Below are 20,376 nucleotides of genomic sequence, written 5' to 3'. Positions count from 1 at the left end.
AAACAAAACAGAGAAGGGTGTGAGGCTGTACCTGGAGCACACAGGAATCTGGAACTTGGGTTTCATCCACAGATGCAAGGGAAGGTGAGTCACTTTTAGGGAAGGGCTCAGGTCAGTAAGGCACACTCATGAAGCAATACCCCAATTTCAATATTTTTAAAAATATGTTTATATAATGCTCAAAGGTAGGGTTTCCTGTTGTACAACCTACTGCCCAACACACAATGAAGCATCCCCAAGATAAGAACAAGATGGCAAAGATTCTTGTAATCTCCAGATAAAGGTGTGGTGTGGTGGGTGTGATCACCTGACAGGGCAGGGGACTAGAGAGGAGGTGCAGAAAAAATGCCTCCCCTATAGTCTGAACTGCTTTCTTCTTGGGCTCTGAAATCATTAGACATGTCAGAACAACAAAAGCAAGAGCTCCTCTGGCATTGGGCTAGAAAATTATACCCATTAGAACATTGGCTTCTTTCTTGAGCAAATAGGGAAAGGCCATTCACTTGTCTTCCTTGGCTGGGGCAGCTGCTCCTCGTCAGTGGCCAGCCAGTCCTCGCTATTTATTTACCAAGAGAAGTGAGTAAGTGGGAAGATCAGAACTGAAAGGAACTAGTCATTTCTGTGCAGTTCCTACCTTATGCCAGAATTCTCTTAAGTGGGGGAGTCTTAGCCCTCAAGATTTTAAGTAGATTATGAGGAAGAGAGAAACTGGTGTTATATACAAATACAAATGTTTTTTGATTGATCTGTAAAGTCTAAAATACTGTATAGGGGATATATTTATTCAATAAACTTCTTTTGGATTGATTGTTACATCTATGGCTTTAAATTTAGAGCTACTTTGCTTGCAAAGTCACACAAAACATCTGGGGGATACTATTTATAAGTGAAACCTATATCTTAAAATTTTCCTAAGTTTCTAGACTTTCAAATACACATTTTTCTCAAAAAGATTATCCTTAAATTTCACCAAAATACATTTATATAATTTCCATTTCATTACTCTGATGCCTGCCTATTTCTGAAAACCCACTGGAATGAATGAGAGAAAATGCTGTACCAACATAACATAGAGTTCTCAGCTAAATGTTGTGCCTGGAATATTACCAACTCCTTTCCCTGGAAGGAGGGGATCAGCCAAACATGTGCCTGTGTGATTTCCTAATTAGTCCTCCACTGATCCTGATTTGGAGTCTATGGGTTCCTATCACTTCTTTTTAAAATTTCTTTCAGGATGAAGGGTGTAGTTCATTGACAGCCTGTATGCTCACCATGTGGAGGCTCTGGGGTCAATCAACACCAAAAATTGGTTAATACAATAAAATATCATTGCAATTTTTTCTGCCAAAATAGAGTTTGTAGAAGTGCTCCTGTAAGTCAGTATTCTCAGTTTTGTGAAAAAGGGCTCTTTGTGAATGTAGAAAAAAAGGAGCGTAATGGGATTAGAGCTGAATTGACACATCCAAGCTTACTAGGTCCTAGCTCCAGGTGCTGTATGAAGGGATTCAGAGTTCAGAGATCTTCCATGGTATTCATGCTAGTGGGATTTATATTTATTTCAATGCCATTAGCTTGATGTAAAAGAAAGTAAACAAAAGGGTGATGTGATATTTAGCTTCAAAGAGCTATGGGTAAGTAATGTCTCCAGAAGTTCTGGAACTTCTGAACTCCAGCACTCCAGAAGTTCCAGGAACTCAAAGTCAAAAATCTGTTCAGGCTCTGGAACCAACAGAGGGCTAGTGGTATAAGCAACATAGAAATTGTCAAAGTACTTCCTTTTTTTTTCCTAGCTTAAAACAATACCCATTTATTATCTCATGGTTTCTGTGAGTCAGGAGTCTAAGCACAATGAAGTTGAGTGCTCTGGTCAGTCTCACAAGTCAAATAAAAACCAGATACTAGCTGATTCTCATCCAGAGCTCATCTAGGCATTGGGATCCTCTTCTAAGCTCCTTCAGGTTATTAGCAGAATTCATCTCTCATGGGTATAGGACCCAGGTCTCTGTTTTCTTGCTATTGGTGGGGATCAGTCCTAGAAGCCACCCTTGGGTCATCAACTCATTAGAATTGTATAGTCTTACTGAACCACTCCTTCCCAGGAACTTAGTAATTCACTCTGTGCCTTGCAGATGCCTCCTAGTTCTTCTCACCAACAACCTATCTCTTCACTATTTATTCTCATTTCCACTAGAAAGAAGACAGGGAAAATACATTTGTGATTCAGTGACTTCGTGGTTTGGCAAAACTTTAAGTAAGGAAGTTTAGTTTTAAAAGTATATCCTAAAAGTTTGTTGCCTAAGATATGAACCCCTTCTGCTTGAACTCTATTGTCCCACTAGGAATTGATTGCAAGGGAGGGTGCGAGGTGGAGCAAAGCTCTGTGTAAGCCAAGGACAGTTGGTACAGGGGAAAGTGTAAAATGTAATTCAGATGCCTAGTGGCACTGATATCTGGCTTTACAGCTGAAAGATGGGAATAATAATACAATGTTTTCATAGTCCATTACAAAAATTACATGAAAATATTAAAATTATAACAATAGCACATCATAGGTCACAACAGTTCATCCACAAGTGCTCATTCATTGAATTCTCAGAGCAATATTCACTATTTATACTTCAAATTTGCAGGTAAAAAATAAGTTTGGAGAGGTGAAAGGTCTTGCTCAAGGTGATATAGAACCAGACTCAAATAAGCACAGAGGGTAAAAATGTGACTTCCCTGTGCATTAACTTGAGTTTGCCATTCGTCACACTACTATTTGTGAATGATTCTCCACTACACAAGTGATCAATTTTGATTATCATTTCGTATGGTTTTTGAAGAAATGTATATTTGAAAGTTCCTCCGTATAGGTGAGAAACTGAAAGCCAGCCAGCAATTCTATCCCTCCATTAGAACAGAAAGTACTAATGGAGTACAGTACTTCCATTAGTTGTATGTGGGGTGAGGGGATGATAAGATTAGAGCAAAGAAACATTTACCCAATATCTTCCCTTTGAGAAAGAATGTAAATTTACAGTATTTCACAGAGAATAATATGTTCGTTGACTTGCCTGAATACCACTACTCCCCAGCATTTGAAAAACAGTGCCATGTAAAGAACTCGCTGAGTTATAGATGGGGTTTTTCAAGATTACAGCTAAGAAAATATAACAAGCAAAATAAAATAAAATGTAAGTCATGATAATTTTCATGAGACAATATCACAGTTTTCTAACAAGGAACTCAAGATTCACACACACGTGTGTGCGTATATACCTACATATATGTGTGTGTGCATGTGTGTATGCATATACACACACCTATATTTGCCTGTCACATTTATGATCATAACATCCCTACAGAAACAGAAAAAGGAAACATAATGAATACACCTAACTCTTGTCCAACACATGAATTGGCTGGAAGACATTTTTAAACTACACTCTCCCCTTATTCAGGCCAATTACATTAGGGTCTCTGAAGGTGCAGTCCTGGCATCACAATTGTTATTATTGCATAATGAACATATTGACTAAAGTATTACACATATTTAGTAAAGTCAGAAAGTATAAAACTGCCAGAACCCTAGGTCCTCTCTGTTCCTCCACCCATTGTCCTACCTTCTTAAACTATCTCATCACAACTCTCAACTCCATGGATTAATGCTGCCTAGTCTTGAACTTTATATGAATAGAATCACACTAAATGCACTCCTTGGCATCTAGATTCTTTCCTTAACTGTTAGGACTGACATACATTCATGTTGCTACATGTAATAGTTGGCTCATTTTTCAATGGTGTTTAAAATTTCACCATATAACTTATCACAATCTGTTTTACTATTCCATTAGAGATGGAAATTTGGGTCATTTTGAGTCTGGGGCTATAACCATTAATACAACTATCTATGAATATTCTTGAACAAATCTTAAATGAACATATGTACACATTTCCAAAGGGCATATGTACAGAACAGAAATGCCAGGCAACAAGTCATGTGTGTATTCAAGTTTAAAAGACATTTGAGAACAGTTTTTTAAAGCTATTGTTCCAATTTATACCCTCACAAAAGCATATTAGAGTTCAGGCTGTTTAATGTCCTTGCTGACACATTTCGTGTGCCATAAATTTTAGCCTTTCTGGTGGATATATAACGACGCTTCATTGTGGTTTTTAATTCCTCTGGCAGCTAATAAGGCTGAGACTCTCTCTCTTTCATTTTCTTTCTTTCTTTTGTCATTTGGATATGCCCTTTTGTGAAATAACTGCTCAATTTGGCCCATTTTTTGTCTGTGATGATCTTTCAAAATTAACTTGTTTATGTTTTGGATTATGATTCTTTGTTGGTTGTAAGTATAGCAAATGTCTTCTCTTCCTCTGCAATTTGACGTTATGTGGGGTATGCTTAGAGAAACAGAAGCTGATTTACAGTTATTTTCCATCATTTTAGTACTTTTATGCATTAAGAATTTGCTGGCTGGGCATGGTGGCACACACCTGTAATCCCAGCACTCAGGAGGCTGAGGCAGGAGGATCAGTGTGAGTTCGAGACCACCCTGGGCTACATAGTGAGTTCTAGGTCAATCTCAACTACATAGTGAGACCCTGTCTCAAAAACAACAACAACAGCACCCCACAAAAACAAACAAAAAAAGAACTTATCTCGAGGTCATGTATATATTCTACTTTATCGTCTAGAACAATGTTGTTCAACAAGGAACAAAAATTGGTATTACCTATGTACCTTTAAATTTCCCAGTAGCTGTATCTTTAAAAGTAAACATAGTGAAATTAATTTAACCCAATACAACAAAATACTATCATTTAGCATGTTATCAAAATAAAAATTATTAATGAGATATTTTGTGTTCTCTATATTGGTAAATTTTTAAAACATGCTGCATATTTTCATGGCAGACACATCTTTATCAGGCCATTCACAACTCAGATGCTGAATAACCATATGCAGTTAGTAATTGTGTATTGGAGAGTGTGTTTTACCTATCATATCTAGATTAATATTTAGATCTGTATAAATTGTGAGGGGAGAGTTAAGATTTTTTCTACATGGTCATTCAAGTGATAATTCTTTCCTGTAGTTCTGACAAAATCAAAAATTGAGTCCCAAAATCTGGAGGCCATTCCATTACTCTACTGGGTCTCTGCCTTTAGTATTTTTTAAAGTGCCATAGTTGACTTTTAATTTCATCCAGCATTAAGAATAATTTCCAGTGGTTCACCAAATTAATTAGTAGGTCATGACTAGAAATTATACATAGTAGAAGAGAATGAAACAGAAAACATCAATATGTATCAAGTATTTTTTGTGGAATTGATTATTGCAGGAAAATGTGTCTGTGTGTTTTAAAGTGAAATCTGAAAAGTATTTCTATTAGTAATGACAAAAATTTTTGAAAACCACTGCAATAGTGTGATTTTTTTTAAAAAATTTGAGACAGGGTCTCACTCTGTCCTCACTATGTAGCCCAGGCTGGCCTCAAACTCATAGTAATCCTCCTGTCTCGGCCTCCTGAGTGCTGGGATTACAGGTGTGTACCACCACATCTGGCAACAGTGTAATCTATGAAGCAATCACTAAGGGACTACAACTTGTATATTTCACACTCATCATCTAGAGGAACCACAAAGTTTTACTCTTACATATCAGTCCTAGACCAGAATTCCACATAAAGCAGATCTCTCTTGGAAACAAGCCAGGTAAAGCCAGTTGTTGACTAATGGAATGGAAGGAGCTCAGTATGAGACCCTGAAACTTTGACCCAAAGTAGAATGTGGCAAAGATCCAGTGGTAAGCACACTACAAACAAAAATTGCTAATCTGCATAAGATTTTTTCACATTAGCATACTGCATGCTTTTAAAGTTTTAATTATAAGTCAAACAGGGAAAGAATTTTGAAGAGAAGAAATTCAAGCCAATTTAGTTATTAAACAAAGTCAAGTAATTTTCATTATTGAAAAAAACTGTCAAACATTTTTACTTAAATCTCAAAGTGATTAGCTTACTGTTTATTTTGTCAGGATCAATCTAATCCAAAAGTGTTTACTGACTATCCAAGAAAATATGCCTAGCAAAGGACTACTACCAAAAATATATAAAGGATTCAGAAAAATCAGACCCCCAAAATTTAAAGACCCAATCCAAAAAATAGGCACCTGAAATGACTAGACACTTCTCAGATGAAGAAGTGCAAACAGAATAAACATATGAAAAACTGTTCAACATCACTGGTCATTCAAAAAATGCTAATTGAAACAACACTGAGATCCATCTCACTCTAGCAAGAAGGCTATCATCAAGAAATCAGCCAATAACAAGTGCTGGTAAGGCTGTGGGGAAAAATGAACCCTTCTCCACTGTTGGTGGGAGTGTAAATTGGTGTGGAATTATAATGGAGTGGAAATTATAATGGAGATTCCTCAAAAAAACTAAAACAAGACTTTCCATTTGACCCAGCTATTCCCCTTCTTGGTATCCTCCTGAAAGAGTTAAAAACATCATACTATAGTGACAGATCACATTTCAGATGTTTATAGCAGCACAAATTGTAATAGCTAAATCTTGTAAACAGCTGCCATATCAATGGATAAATGGATAAAGAAAATGTGGTTTTTATATACAATGGAGTACTACTCGGCCTTCAAGAAGGATAGGCTTAAGACATTTTTAGGTAAATGGATGCACCTTGAGATCATACTCTTTAGTGAAATAAACTGGACGTGTGTTTAAGGATCACATTGTTGCTATTGTGTGAGAAACCAAAAGGGTAAATAAGGATGAAAATGGATGACAGATATTGGGAAGTAGGAAGAAAATATTTAAATGGGAAGGGGACCAAGGAAGGGGAAAAGGGAAGAAAGGGAAGGGAAAAGGAAAAAAAGAGAATAGGGGGAAAAATGGAAACAAAACTTTTGTAAATAAGAAAGGAAGAAAGGATGAAGGGAAAGGATGGCAATGGGGGAAAAAAGAAAAATCAAGATATATTATGCGCAGGCATAAATTCCCTGTGATGAATGTGATCACTATGCATATTTAAAATGTACGAATAAAATTAAATTTAAAAAATATGTCTGGCAAAGGAATCAAGGTAAGACAAATAGGCCTTGTTTCAGCATATATTACTCCTCAGAGAATTAAATGGATTATCACATATGATATTCTTCACTAAGAATTTCATTTCAGAATATAGATATAGTAAACAAAAATTATTTCATGGCTCCTAAGGTAATATGTTATCTCTTCAAATAACTTAAATATGTGCCCTTTCCATGAATTTTACATCTCTCCCATTAGGGAGAAATGGCATGAATCTTTTGATTTCATTTTGTGTGCCTATGTACCAATCCTGAGCAGAAAAAATTGGGGATTTTGGCCAGATAGCTTAGTTTCAAGGCATTTTCTAAAAATATAGTTCAGAGCAACTAAGGGTTGCTCAGTGGTACAACACATGCTTACCATGCGTGTGGCCTAGGTTCATTCCCCGACACCACAAAACAAAAACAAAAGACATCATTTAAGAAACAATAAAAAGGAAGCTTTCCATTAAATTCAAACTTGTATAAACCAAACATCAGCACAAACTCTTGCCATAGACTTTACAATGACCAGGTAAGCCCCAAAATAAAAAAGAAATAGTTATCAAAATGTAGCAAAACACTTTATATCTGAGCATCATATAGGCACAGACAGAGATTTACAACTCCTAGGAAAGGTTAAGTTTGTCTCAAATCACTCAAGCCAAATCTTCTCCTCAGAGCTATCTTCTCTTTATTGCTAGATCTTCTCAGACTTTAGTATATGATAACAATGAACTTTGGAAATAATTTCACTGTTTTAGGAACACAGTGATCACTGACTCCATTTACAATTTAACCTGTATTCACCATCAACAAAGAGGCCCATGGAAAACATTGGTTGTTACAATGTTATAAAAGGTCAAAGATTCTTAACTTCTCCACTTACTTGCTAAGTGGAGTTTTTCATACATAAATTCTGGCTTATTTATTTTAATAAGGCCTTAGCTTAATTTATATTGCCATTATAAATTAAGATTAAATCTTAAGGAACATATACACTAAGGCTGAAAAATGATATGGTTCTTATTTGAGAAACTCAAAGTATAATAAACTAAAGAACAAAATCAAAGATAGATGATAGAAAATAGGGAGGTAGAGCATTTGTAAATGTGAAGGGGACCAAGAGATGGTGGGAGGTGAGAGGGAGTGGAGGAAAAAAGATACATAAAAAGAATTAAGATGTGTTATGTAGGGCTGGGAATTTAGCTCAGTGGTTCAGTGGCCTGCCTTGCAAGCGCAAGGATCCGAGTTCAATCCCTGATACCAAAAAAAAAAAAAAAAAAAGATGTGTTATGTACATGTACCAACTCCCCATGGTAAATGTACTAATAAAAATTAAATATGTACTAATAAAAATAAAATAAACATGTACTAAGAAGAATGTACTAATAAATATATACTAATAAAAATAAGAAAGTGGCAAGAATGATGGGTATGCTCAAAGGGGAGGGGATTAATGGCAATGTGTCTTTTTCTATAATAAATCTTTTAAATCTAAACACTCTTGTATATTTTGATCATCCCTTGTAAAATCACAACGTTGGGCTATATAAAACAAAGGTCAGTGTACTGAGTATGGAGGTGTTTCCAGGAGAAGAAGGCTATAACTACATTAGATTCCAGAGGGAGTTTTTGTATATTCTTGTTTCCTACCTCTCTGCTATGATCTGCATTTCCTTAAGATTCAAAGTTAGGGACAGACTGCCAAAAACAATCTTGATGCTCTTGATGCCAACTGACCTACTCAGTGAACTTGACTCTGGGCTTTTTACCAATAAATAAGTCAAACACTCTTGTCCTAAATCCATCTTCATGAATATGTGTACACACACGCACACACACACACAAACACACACACACCAATACCTTGCATTATATTGCTAAGTTCACAATGAGGAGGCTGTCATGCGGATGGGCTGGGCCCCAGGTAAGTAGATGGCTGCTACACAGCCCTTTGTTCTGAGAGGAGTAACTGTCCAGGGAGCTGCCAGTCACCCTCCTGCCATGCACCTTACCGGCTCCTGGAAATACTTCTGCTATGGCTTTGGGGACCAGGGAAAACTCACATTTGTATATGTGCATACCTGTGTGTGTGTGTGTGTGTGTGTGTGTGTGTGTGTGTGTGTGTATGTGTATCTAAAAACAATCTCTTAGGGCCGGGGATTTAGCTCAGTGGTTCAGTGGCCTGCCTTGCCAGCACAAGGACCTGAGTTCAATCCCCGGTACCAATAACTAACTAACTAACAATTTCTCTTGATCTGTCACTTTACAATGATTTGCACATCAAACTGACTTTTGGAAAAGAAGCATCTGATGTTCTTGTTTTTTTGTGTGATTACTATGGTTTGGGGGTCAGCTCCACAAAGAAGGATCTCTATCACCACAAAGTAATTTCTCAAGTAAGTCCCTCTCTGATGCAGTAACACAGTAGTAATGGACACTGCCTTCCATGAGGGACGAGCCTGTCAGCCTTGTTCACTGCTTACTCTTCTGTGCCCAGAATAGGGTCTAGCACATAAAAATGCAGAAAAGAATATTATTTATCCAGAGCTTATCACTTGTCAGGTCAGGTAGAAGGCATTTAGCATACCTTGATTTTTATTCTTCATAACAATAAATCTGTATGATGGATGTTACAATAATTGACTTATAAGTAAGAAAACTAAAGTTTGAAGAATTTAACTTGCCTAGGTCACAGTAGTAGCAGGAAACATCAATCCACATTTAAATCTGTCTTTCAGGTCCATGTTCTCCCCAACACATAGCATGCCTTCACCCCAACAGTGGAAGTAAGTTATGATTGACTTTTGGCCTTTTATTATAAGATACCAAATTAGAATATTTGAATATTATCATGAATTCAGAAATTCTTCCACATGACAAGGACTCTGGAAGATTGATAAAATAGGATACAAATGAAAGAAGCTCAAATCATGTATCTCAATATGCAAAAAGGCAATGAAGTTTAAATTCTAACTTCCCTGCTATCCCACTGCTAAATCTCATTAAACTTAAACTTTTTCATCTGAAAACTGCACAGTATTATATATATATATATATATACACACACACAATAAAGACTGTATAATACATGTGGGTTATAAATACAAAAATATATTATAAATAATAAAAGTAAATCACTAACCCAAAAGTATCTTCAAATTTATGTAAATTGATTTTTTTTAAAAGGCATATTTTTAATGGAAGGACCACACAACTGCTATCCTGATGAATATATGCCTTTTATCTCTCTTCGGCCAGCAATTCTACTAATGACATTTTTAAAAATTTTTTTCTTCTACAAGTTTTATTATACACACACACACACACACACACACACACACACACACACACACAATACATATATACATTTTTTTGGTACTGGGGATCAAACTTGGGACCTTGTGCTTGCAAGGTAGGAGGCAGAACCACTGAGCTAAAACTCCAGCCCTCTACTAAGGAAATTATAAGGGGAAATCCCTGTTAAGAGCGGGGAGGGGAAATGAGGGGGGCAGAAGTGAAAAGGTAAAGTATAAGGTCTCATCCTCATGCATGGCACAGAGGGCAATGAAACATTACGGATAATTGAATAAATTAATGTTCATCATCTGGGGAGTCCCAAAGGTCTCATTCCTTATCTCTATGTAAAGATTTTCAGAAACTAAACTGCTTAAAATAAAATATTTGCAAAACATTTGCTTGGATTAGAAAAAATAAAGTTGCGTTTTGTTTTTCTGCATGAGGCTGGCAGTTTTAAAACTAATTATCTAATTTATTCTGGGCACAATATTTAACACTACATCTCTCATGACAATACCAGCTGCGAAAGTCTGTCACCATGAGATGAGCAAATTCTGCTAAATCTAAGGCATTGTAAAGTGGTCTGAATTGGCCTTTGGAATGCTACCGGGCCAAAATCTGCGGTTACCCTTTCATTTTACCTCGAGTCAGGCTTTAAGATAAACGAAAGTAGGCTGAGCACTCAGCCTCCTATGGTTTTTTCCGCACTCCTTCAATGAATCAGCCTCACCTAGCCAAACAGCAAATAATACAGACCAGAAGCACAAGTTTGGACTCAACATTTAGTCTCCACTATTAAACAGTTTGGAAGTAATACTCTAAGCATTGGCACTTTCATCATATTTTCTCTCTTCCTCCCTCTTTCCCTCTCCCTCTCCCTTCCTCTCCTCCCCACTCCAATATGTGCACACACACAGTCAAGGCCAACTTGTTTGTAAGTTCTCCAACATGAACATGCACCATCAGTGAGATGGCACCTACCTTTCTGAAACGTCAGTCCACAGAAGATGCTCCTTGCTTATGAAGAACAGTCAGAGTGGAGTTTCCAGTGCTCCTGTCAGCTTTGTTCTCATCAGAGAGCAACGCACCTCATCTATGTGTACGTTTTGAAATTCTTTCACAGTCACACCCTGGAAAGTTGCAAGTCAAGATTTCTGACTGAGGGCAATCTGTGACGTGAGGAGAAGCTACTGGATGGCACTTTCAGGTTCTTCCTGATGGGATGTTGCTTCCTGTTTCACCACTTGGAGAGGAGAAAACGAGTTCAGGAAGACACTGAATCACAAATGCATCTACTGCCTCATGGCTGTTGCATTCTGCCACAGTCATTAGTCAACCACTGAACAGGATAATCTCTGTATAAAAGGAAGAGGTTTACACAGTGGCGAACAACCTGAAATAGAGCCGAAAACCCTGCACTCTGCTATGAGCTGCTTTGACAACCAAAGTACTCTCCAGAGGTGAAGAACATTTGGGGGGCTCTATGCTAACTAAATCACCACCATTAACTATCACCACACCACACCACAAAACTCATCCTCTAAGAAACTTCAGTTCACAGAAATGTGATTTCTGTTTCCTAGTAAATGAAAAAAAAAAAAAGATTTACTTTTAAAAACTATGTAACAAACAATGAATAGCCTGGCAATCTTTTTTTTAGAACAGTCAGATGTAATTTGTTTCTGTTTCAGTCTCAAAGATCATCACAAAGAAAGACAAGTAATTACTATCAGGAAATAAATACTGTCTGCTTAATGTGCTCTGATTTCAAATGGCAGTGTATATGCGTTTTATAGTATTTACATGAGGTGTTAGACGTCTTGGGCCATGTTCCCTTTCTCCAGCTGAAGATGAAACAACTCAGCTTGGATTATTTAAAGGTGCTCTGAGAAGTAAGGAAGCTTCAACAAGTTCATTCATGTATCACTTGCAAACCAAACTGGTGTTGTGGGTGGGGCAGGCAAGCCACTTACTCTGACAGCCTGATTCAGAGATCTCATTAGCTGTTCTCAACCGACCAGAGGCATTTTTCTGTCAGTTTACAGATAACAGAAACCTGGAAAAGCAACCAGTTTCAAATCCTTTGAAAGTCCAGGTTTCTCAAATTTCCCTAATGGAATTTAGTTCAAAGAAGGAGGGCTCATAAAACCTCTTCCACTGAAGGTCTGCTCATTTAGTTTTTCTTATTTGCCTTTCTCTCCTCTGCTTCTTTTTTCTATGAAGGAGCTCATGGATTTAAAAACCTCTGAGCAGAAGGGCTGAATTTCCCACAGACTGATCACCAGATAGAGTGGGCTGGCAGCTCAGATCTTTGTCTTCCTGGCCGGAGACTGTTGCAGAAGTGCTTGGCTTCCTCTCAGTAGTTCCAGTCCATCTTCTTAAAACTGCCCCCTGCTTATTTCCCTAGTTAAAGCATTTTTTTCTTTTCATTCCTCTCTCCCTTGCTGATAAGCCTGTACCAACTACCTCCTTCCTACAGGACTAAGACCAAACTCCAGAGCATGACACACAGCCTGGTTGTAACCAGCTGCTCCAAGACTGCATTTCTTTTTCCCTGCCACTGCATTCCAGGCAAAAGGAGCAGGCAGCCTTTATATCCTTGTGGGATGTTTTTTGTTTGTTTGTTTGTTTGTTTTTCCTTCCAGTACTGAGGACTGAACCCAAGAGCTTTGCATTGAGATATATCCCCAGCCCTTTTTATTTTGACAGTGTCTCACTAAGTCACCAAGTTGCCCAGGCTGAGCTTGAACTTGTGATTTTCCTGCCTCAGCCTCTCAGAGTGATGAAATGGGCTATTCTTTCTGCTCTAAGAAAGTCAGACTTCTCTCAAGTTCCAGCCTGCAGCCCTCCTATTCTTTTATGCCTACTATCCTGTAATTGCTTACACTTTTTTTTTTTTTGTATTGGATTAAGGAATCCTCAAGGAACAAGCATTTGACTTGAGTCTTCCATGGTGCCTAACTGTTCAATGCTTGTCAAGAACCTCAAGTGATGAACACCCCACCCTCATGTTCATTCCAGGGATATTGGTGGAAAATTCCTGAACCCTACTCTGGATTCCTTTCCTCAAAATTAGACAAGCTAAATCATACTCCATCCACGTTTTTTGTTTAAGTCATTTACATAATGAAATATTATATATTGATAAAATATAATTTTCAAATCAAATAGGAGCAATTTTTACATAGCTGAAAACCTCCTAGACAATCAAAAGAATCTTTTTAGCATTTTTTCCTTTTATTTAGGAGAGTTTTGGGGATTGAACCCAGGACCTCGCACATGCTAAGCATTTGCTATACCCCTGAACTACACCCTAACCTCTATATATATTCCTTGAAGCACTAGGGAGGGATAGTTCCTCCCCCTCCTCAGGTACAATTGTGAAAATGTTGCACAATCTATACTAGAAGAATGAAGGTGAGGAATCTGGAGTTTGCTGGTGAGACATCTGTGGGACTGGAGATCTAAGTGTCCCCTTCAGGGCAAGGAGGTGAAAATAAACTCCAAATGTATCTTTCCAAAAATTCATACAGTGATTCCTTTCTTCTCCTTCTCTTTTGTGCCCTGCAATACATTCATCACTGCATTGATAGGCAAAAGGAGAGAGCTCCCATAATGATTAATGAAAGAGCAAGAGCCACGTGGAGGTGTCTTTTTCTTCTAGAAAACAACTGTCTCATTTTATTAGAGAACTATCAGGGTTATATTTGCAATTCTTGCTAATAGGTATTAAATCATTAAATCAATTCAGGAATGTTAAAAATGCATTGCACTACAGAAAGTAAATGTTACATCTCTGACAAGTGAAATGTGGACAATTAGCTGCAACAGAGCGGGACACATTACAAGACTGACAAGTTTCTGTACACAGCACAAGCTTGTTGCTAAAGGTTACTAAAGTGAGTTCATGTGTACAGGTGCTGGCCTACCCAAGGCGTTTTTCACAGGAAAGTAAGGGAGGTGGGTAAGAGAGGAGTTGGGGAGGCGGGTGAAAAATCAAGGGGCAAATCCAATCAAGATTCTATAGGGCCACTTAAGAACGCAGAAGAGAAAAACAGATTAAGCAGGATGCAGGAACATGGACCTTGGGGCCCAGCAGGAAGAAGAAAACTAGATATGGCAAAAGCTCCACTAGACAAGAACAACGGGTACACAGCCACATGGAGCTCAGCACGGCAGGATGAGAAGCAACACAACTTCTGATGGTGTGAGCTGCATGCCATGCCTTAATCCAATCTTTAGTTGAATTTTACTTATTATTTTTATTTTGTAATACTGGGGATTGAACACAGGGAGTGCTGAGCTACATCACCAGTCCTTTTCCTGTGGACAGGGTCTCACTAAGTTGCCCAGATTGACTTGGAACTTGTAACCCCCTTCACCCTCCCTCCTGGGCCTAACCTTCCAAGTAGTTGGAATTACAGGCATGTGCCACTATATTCGGCTCTTAATTGAACTTTCTAAAAAGAAACTTCTAGAGAGAACTGACCAGTGTTTTCCTCACAGGAGATAATTCCTTTTAAGGAACTTACTGAATACAGGCTTAGCCATTTGTTCTTAATGCAGGCAGGCACATTTTCCTCGCTTTTACTGTCAACAAATTCTGATTTCTTCTCATGTTTAATCTTATTTCTGTAGACTTCTCAAATGCTAGTTTGCTCACAGACAGAAATTTTAAATTGAAATGCTACTAAACCATGTATTCTTCAATAGGTATGTGGAGAAAACTCCTATGAGATAGAATAAAACAAGTGAAAGTCTTCACAAATGCTTCCTCACTGCATTCAGCTTTAGGAAATGTCGAACCCTGGATCAAGCTAGATGGTGGTGTACACCTATAACTCCGGATATTAGGAGGCAAGATCGCAAATTTAAACCTACCCTGGGATACACAGCAAGACTCTACCTCAAAACAAATATTCTTTTAAAATTCTTGGATGAATACTTACACTAATTGAACGTGAAGGCTACACCCTATCGACAGAAATAGCCCCCTTTTCCATAAGAATTCACCCAAATCTTCATTGGATTATGGGACCTAAATTTCATCTTTCTTCCTTCCATTCCACCCAGCTGCCACACTTGCCCTGGCTTAGTGTTGGAAGCGTCCCTGGTGGATGATCTGCAAGACCATTTTGTGAAAAGGCAAGAAACCTAAAGAGAAGATTTCCATAGTTAATGACCAAATAGTTCTCATACACTTGAGACGCCTTGGGGATCCTCCCAGCTTTATTTCTCCTCACATTATCTATCTCCTTCTAACTTAGGGTTACATGTTCACTGTCTATTCCCATGAAAGCTCCATGAAGGCCAGAATTTCTCTGCCCTGTTCACCACTGAACCATTCCTGGCACTGAGTGGGCCCTCAATGCCCACAGAATAAATTTATGTATCTACAGATATATGATTTTATCTTTTTCTCTCTACCACAATAGGTAGCTATTTTTTCAAGTGTCTATTGGGCTCTTTCAAAACCTGAACAGAGTACTGCGTGTCACAGCAGTGGCTAGTTTATTTTGTTGAGACAGGGTCTCATACTATGTGATCCAGGCTGGCTTCAAACTCACAATCCTCAGCCTTTCGAGTACTGGGATTATAGGTCTATGCCATCACACCTGGCAAAGGTGGCCAGGTCATTGTGAGTTTGTTGGGAGGTGGGGTGATTTTCCTGGGAAGGCTGAAATGTATACTGAGGACGTGAAACAAAGGACTCAACCTCAATTTGGCACGTACTCAGGGAGAGCACAACACTCCATGCAAGGCAGACCACACTGCCATGTGAGTAGGCTTTCAACACAGCTGTCTCTTACTGGCTTGTCAGTTTACCACCTGCACTGAGGGCTGCCAGTTGGTCATGGCCATGTGTGCACACAGCCCTTGCACAGGTGTGGCTTTCAGTGACAGGGAAGGATATAGATTAACTTGCCTCCTCCAGAAAATTTGGTTGCTAAGCCCTGTCCTACTTGGTGCTCATGGTGTTGATGTTATTCTTAACTTTTTTCAGGTTTCTCAACTGCCACATAAGGAAAATAGTAGCATGATTTATAGTTGCAAAATCATTAAATAAATTAGTATATATAAAAATGCCTAAAATGTCATCAGGCATATAGTAAGCACTATGTAATTGTCAGCTGTGATTATGGCTACGATAAGGCTTATTAATATTTTTAATTTATAGGCTTTTATTCTTGTTACTTTGTAAGAGACATCATTTCGTGTATTTGGGCTTAGTTTCTCCAATTTATTTCTTTTCATTATATTTGGGGGGGGGTTGAGACAGAGTCTCACTCCATAATTCAGGCTGACCTTGAACTCACTATGTAGCCCAGGCTGGCCTCGAAGTAGTGGTGAAAATCCTGCCTCAGACTCCCAAGTGCTGGGATTACAGGCATGAGCCACCATCATACCCTGCTAATTTCTCCAATTTATTCCTGAATGTAAGGGCTGTGTAAAGTCTCCAAGTTACAGTCATTACTCTTCTTTGGCTGGAGTATTCACTCAATAACTCATTCTGCAAATATTTACTGGGTACATACTATGTGCCAGGCACATCATCTTTTTTAAATGTGTAAGGATCTCAAGAGTAAAAACACAGTAAAACCAGCAAAGCAGACAGAAACATACCCTTACACATAGGAGCAAAACATTCACAGATCTATTACACAGAAGTAGACATATGTATGTGTGTATGTGTGCGCTATATTTTTATGGTCAAACACAACTGAGAGGAACTCAGACATTTACCACTTCATAGTCCACACGCATGAAAACGTAAGCCATAGCTTTCAAGTGAAGAGCTAAGAAGATACAATCTGGAAACAGGCAGATATAGTTTTCGGCACCCCAAATAAACAATCCTGGATTGTCTCAGTCTGTAAGCAGAACTTGGTAAGGTCAACATCTGTAACCTCTTTACCTGACATTATGCCAAGCACCTCAGTAAATGCTCCATGTGCTTTGAATAGATTTATGAGAGCTGCGCTAGCATTAGACAGGTAGGAAGAAACAGAAAATAAGGGAATGATTAGTGTTTGAGTATTTGAGATGTTGATATGTTATGTGTGAACAAGACAATGAGGAAACAAAACACATATTATTCAGCCAGCCAGCATTCATCCAACACATATATTGTATTAAAAGCTTGAAATACAAAGATAAAGACAATGTCCCTGATCTCAAGAAGATTATGATCTACCTTCTTCTGCTTCCTCCCATTCTGCTTTCTATTCCATGCCCTATTATGCCACCTGCTAATGAAGACCTGGGAGGAGAACTGCTTGGGAAGCCTGAGGCAACCAACCATGGGTATCTCTCTTTAGCCTATGGATTCTTTGAGTTTTTTTTTTTTTAAAGAAAAGCAGAATGCAATGCCCTATGAAGAAAACAAGCTAGACTAAGTATCAAGATGTTAGTCACCTAAGGCTCATTTCCAAGAATGAGACACCTAAACCTTCTGCCTTATTATAGATCGGTTACTATATGGAACATGAGAGTTACACAGACCAAGCTTGAGGTCAGAGTGTATTTGGGTAGGACTGCGGCCATTCAGCAGGGTGGATCTCTCTTGATCATTTCCAGATCTCTCAAGGGAGAATTCTAAACCAAATGCATTTCCCATCTTCCATTGCTGTCTATTGTAAAACCTTTCACAGTGACCTGAACATCACAGGGTAACTAAAAGTGGTGTTGATCCTAGGAATCTGTTTTCTTTACCTTTCTGGCCCTAGGGGGAGAAATGCCCTCCAGCTTGCTGCTACCTAGTAATTTCAAAGCACAGCCCCATTAAGTTACTTCCCTCTGCATATGTTATGGCTTTTAAAAATTTTTATATATGTTTTGTAGTGTTGGGGATCAAGCCCACTGCCTTGGGCATCCTGGGCAAGGAAAGTGCTCCACTGAGCTTTGCTTCCAATCCAGAAGTTATGCCTTTTTGATGTCAGTTGTATCAGATTTAAACTTTTACGACCATTTCCTGCTCTCCCTGAAATGTGATCACCACCTTATTTTCCACTGTATCCCAATATTAATCTCCCCTTCAGTTAAGCCACATCCCAAACTCACTCTGATCTTGGCTCATGTGACATCTGTGATTCCGCCTTACTCAAGCCCCTCCCATTTTCTCTAGAAAACTTTGCCTCTCAAATCAGTCTTTCTCATTGTTAAGTCTTTGCACTTTTTACCCAAATCACACCATTAGCCTCATTTCATATGTAGCCCCATTCTTTTTTAGTACTGCACAAACTACTTCTGCATACAACTTAATCAGAGATGTGTGTGTCTGTGTGTACTGGCACACACACACAATGCCAGCATATGCCCTGCCTCTGCTAGATTATAAACGATATGAGCCCAGATATCCCCTCAGAAACGTTATGGAGTTTAGGAGTTTATAGGAGACTCTCAGTATGTAACAGAATATAATAACATATTTTTATCTGAGGATAGCACCATACTTTTATTTTATCTAATGGCAACCTACTTTTCCTTGTTTTAAATTTTTTATACCTTCTTCTGTTGCTCTCCCTTCTTCCATGATGTTTTCAGTCATCCAACAACTATTTATCGAACACCTCCTATGTGTCTGAATATACAGAAATTTTAATAAACAAGGCAGATATGATCCCTGTTTTCTACTGACTTAAGTCTGCAGCTTTGACTATGGTTTGAAAAAGCAAACATTCCTTTGAAGAGAGACAGCCATCTCCGGCAGTGGCACACAATAAATAGACAGATCAACTAAGCGACACACAAGTGCTAGAGTCCACTTTTTTGTAAGGTGCTAAATGACATGGGCAAAAAGTCACATACCAAGTTGATTATAAAGTTTTTCCTACTAGATTCTGAGTCCTTTTTTAAAACTGTGGTTGCTTAGGCTGGTTTTGACTTAGAAATTCAGAAGTCACCGGACCTGTTTCACTATGGAGTGTTTTAATATGGAAAGTATTCTTTAGGAGAGGATGAATTTTGTTCACACACCTCTTTTCGGATCAATGCTTAATAGCTTCCATAAAATGCACTTGTCAAAATTTAGTTTCTTGTCAAACAAGCCAGGTGTACACATTATGTTTATTAAAAACTACCGTGTTGCCTGGGATTTAGCTCAGTGGTTCCGCTGCTTGCCTTGCAAGCACAAGGACCTGAGTTTGATCCTGAGTTCAACCAACAACAACAACAAAAAAACAAAAACAAAAACAAAAAAACTACTGTTTCATCACATGATTAGATCAATAATTTATAGCTGGGTGCAATGGTACACCTCTCACCCCAATGCTGTAAAAGGCTGGGCCTGGTGGCACACACCTGTAATCACAGCTGCTTCAGAGGCTGAGGTAGGAAAATCAGAGTTTGAGGTGAGCCTGGCAACTTAGTGAGATCCTATCTCAAAACAATTTAAAACGGGTCGGGGATGCAGCTCAATGATATTTACTTGCCAGCACCACATTAATAATAGTAGTAACAATTTATAATTATAATGCTTATTCATTTACAAATTTATTGAGCTCCTATCAAAACACTTATGTCAATAGCAAGTTTGACCAAAATAAAAATGGTTCACTTGATCATATTAAACTATTTGCAAGGCCCGTGTTCAATGTGGGATACTAACCATTTGCAATTAAACATCTGCATTAAACAGAAGATAAACAGTACACTGAGAAATTATCTCCTAGAAATATAGTGCAATGTTTTAGCCATTTAAATCCTCAAATCAAAATTAACCAGCCAATTGATCAATAGATAAAAATACATAACATAAAAGTAATCAGTATATAAGCACTAATTACTTAAAAGTTCAATTGACAATTTAAAAAATTATCAAAGCTGAAATAAAAATTATATGACTGTCAATAAATAAACCCCTTCAGGGTTGGGGATTTAGCTCAGTGGCACCATGCCTGCCTGGTAAGTGCAAGGTCCTGAGTTCAAATCACAGACCCCCCCCAAAACACACACACACACACACAAAAAAAAAAAAAAAAAAAAAACCTTAAAAC

At 38.2% G+C, this 20,376-nt stretch overlaps 1 protein-coding gene across 4 annotated transcripts in view; it reads right to left on the bottom strand.

Moving 5' to 3' along the window:
* Positions 1 to 20,376, bottom strand: part of Cers3 (ceramide synthase 3) — a 111,670-nt gene that overhangs the window by 88,689 nt on the left and 2,605 nt on the right. Inside the window, exon 2 of one of the 4 annotated variants that reach the window (XM_010611086.3) lies at positions 11,363 to 11,736. The exons of 2 other annotated variants lie outside the window; for them this stretch is intronic. The gene's annotated coding sequence lies outside the window, so the exon portion shown is untranslated. The remainder of the gene's footprint in view (positions 1 to 11,362; positions 11,737 to 20,376) is intronic. One more of the 4 variants, XM_010611087.3, reaches the window with a different exon arrangement.

Source organism: Fukomys damarensis, unplaced genomic scaffold (genome assembly GCF_012274545.1).
Source record: "Fukomys damarensis isolate Sample0158 unplaced genomic scaffold, DMR_v1.0_HiC HiC_scaffold_7, whole genome shotgun sequence".
Lineage (NCBI taxonomy): Eukaryota > Metazoa > Chordata > Mammalia > Rodentia > Bathyergidae > Fukomys > Fukomys damarensis.
This window is presented reverse-complemented; position numbering and strand designations above follow the sequence as displayed.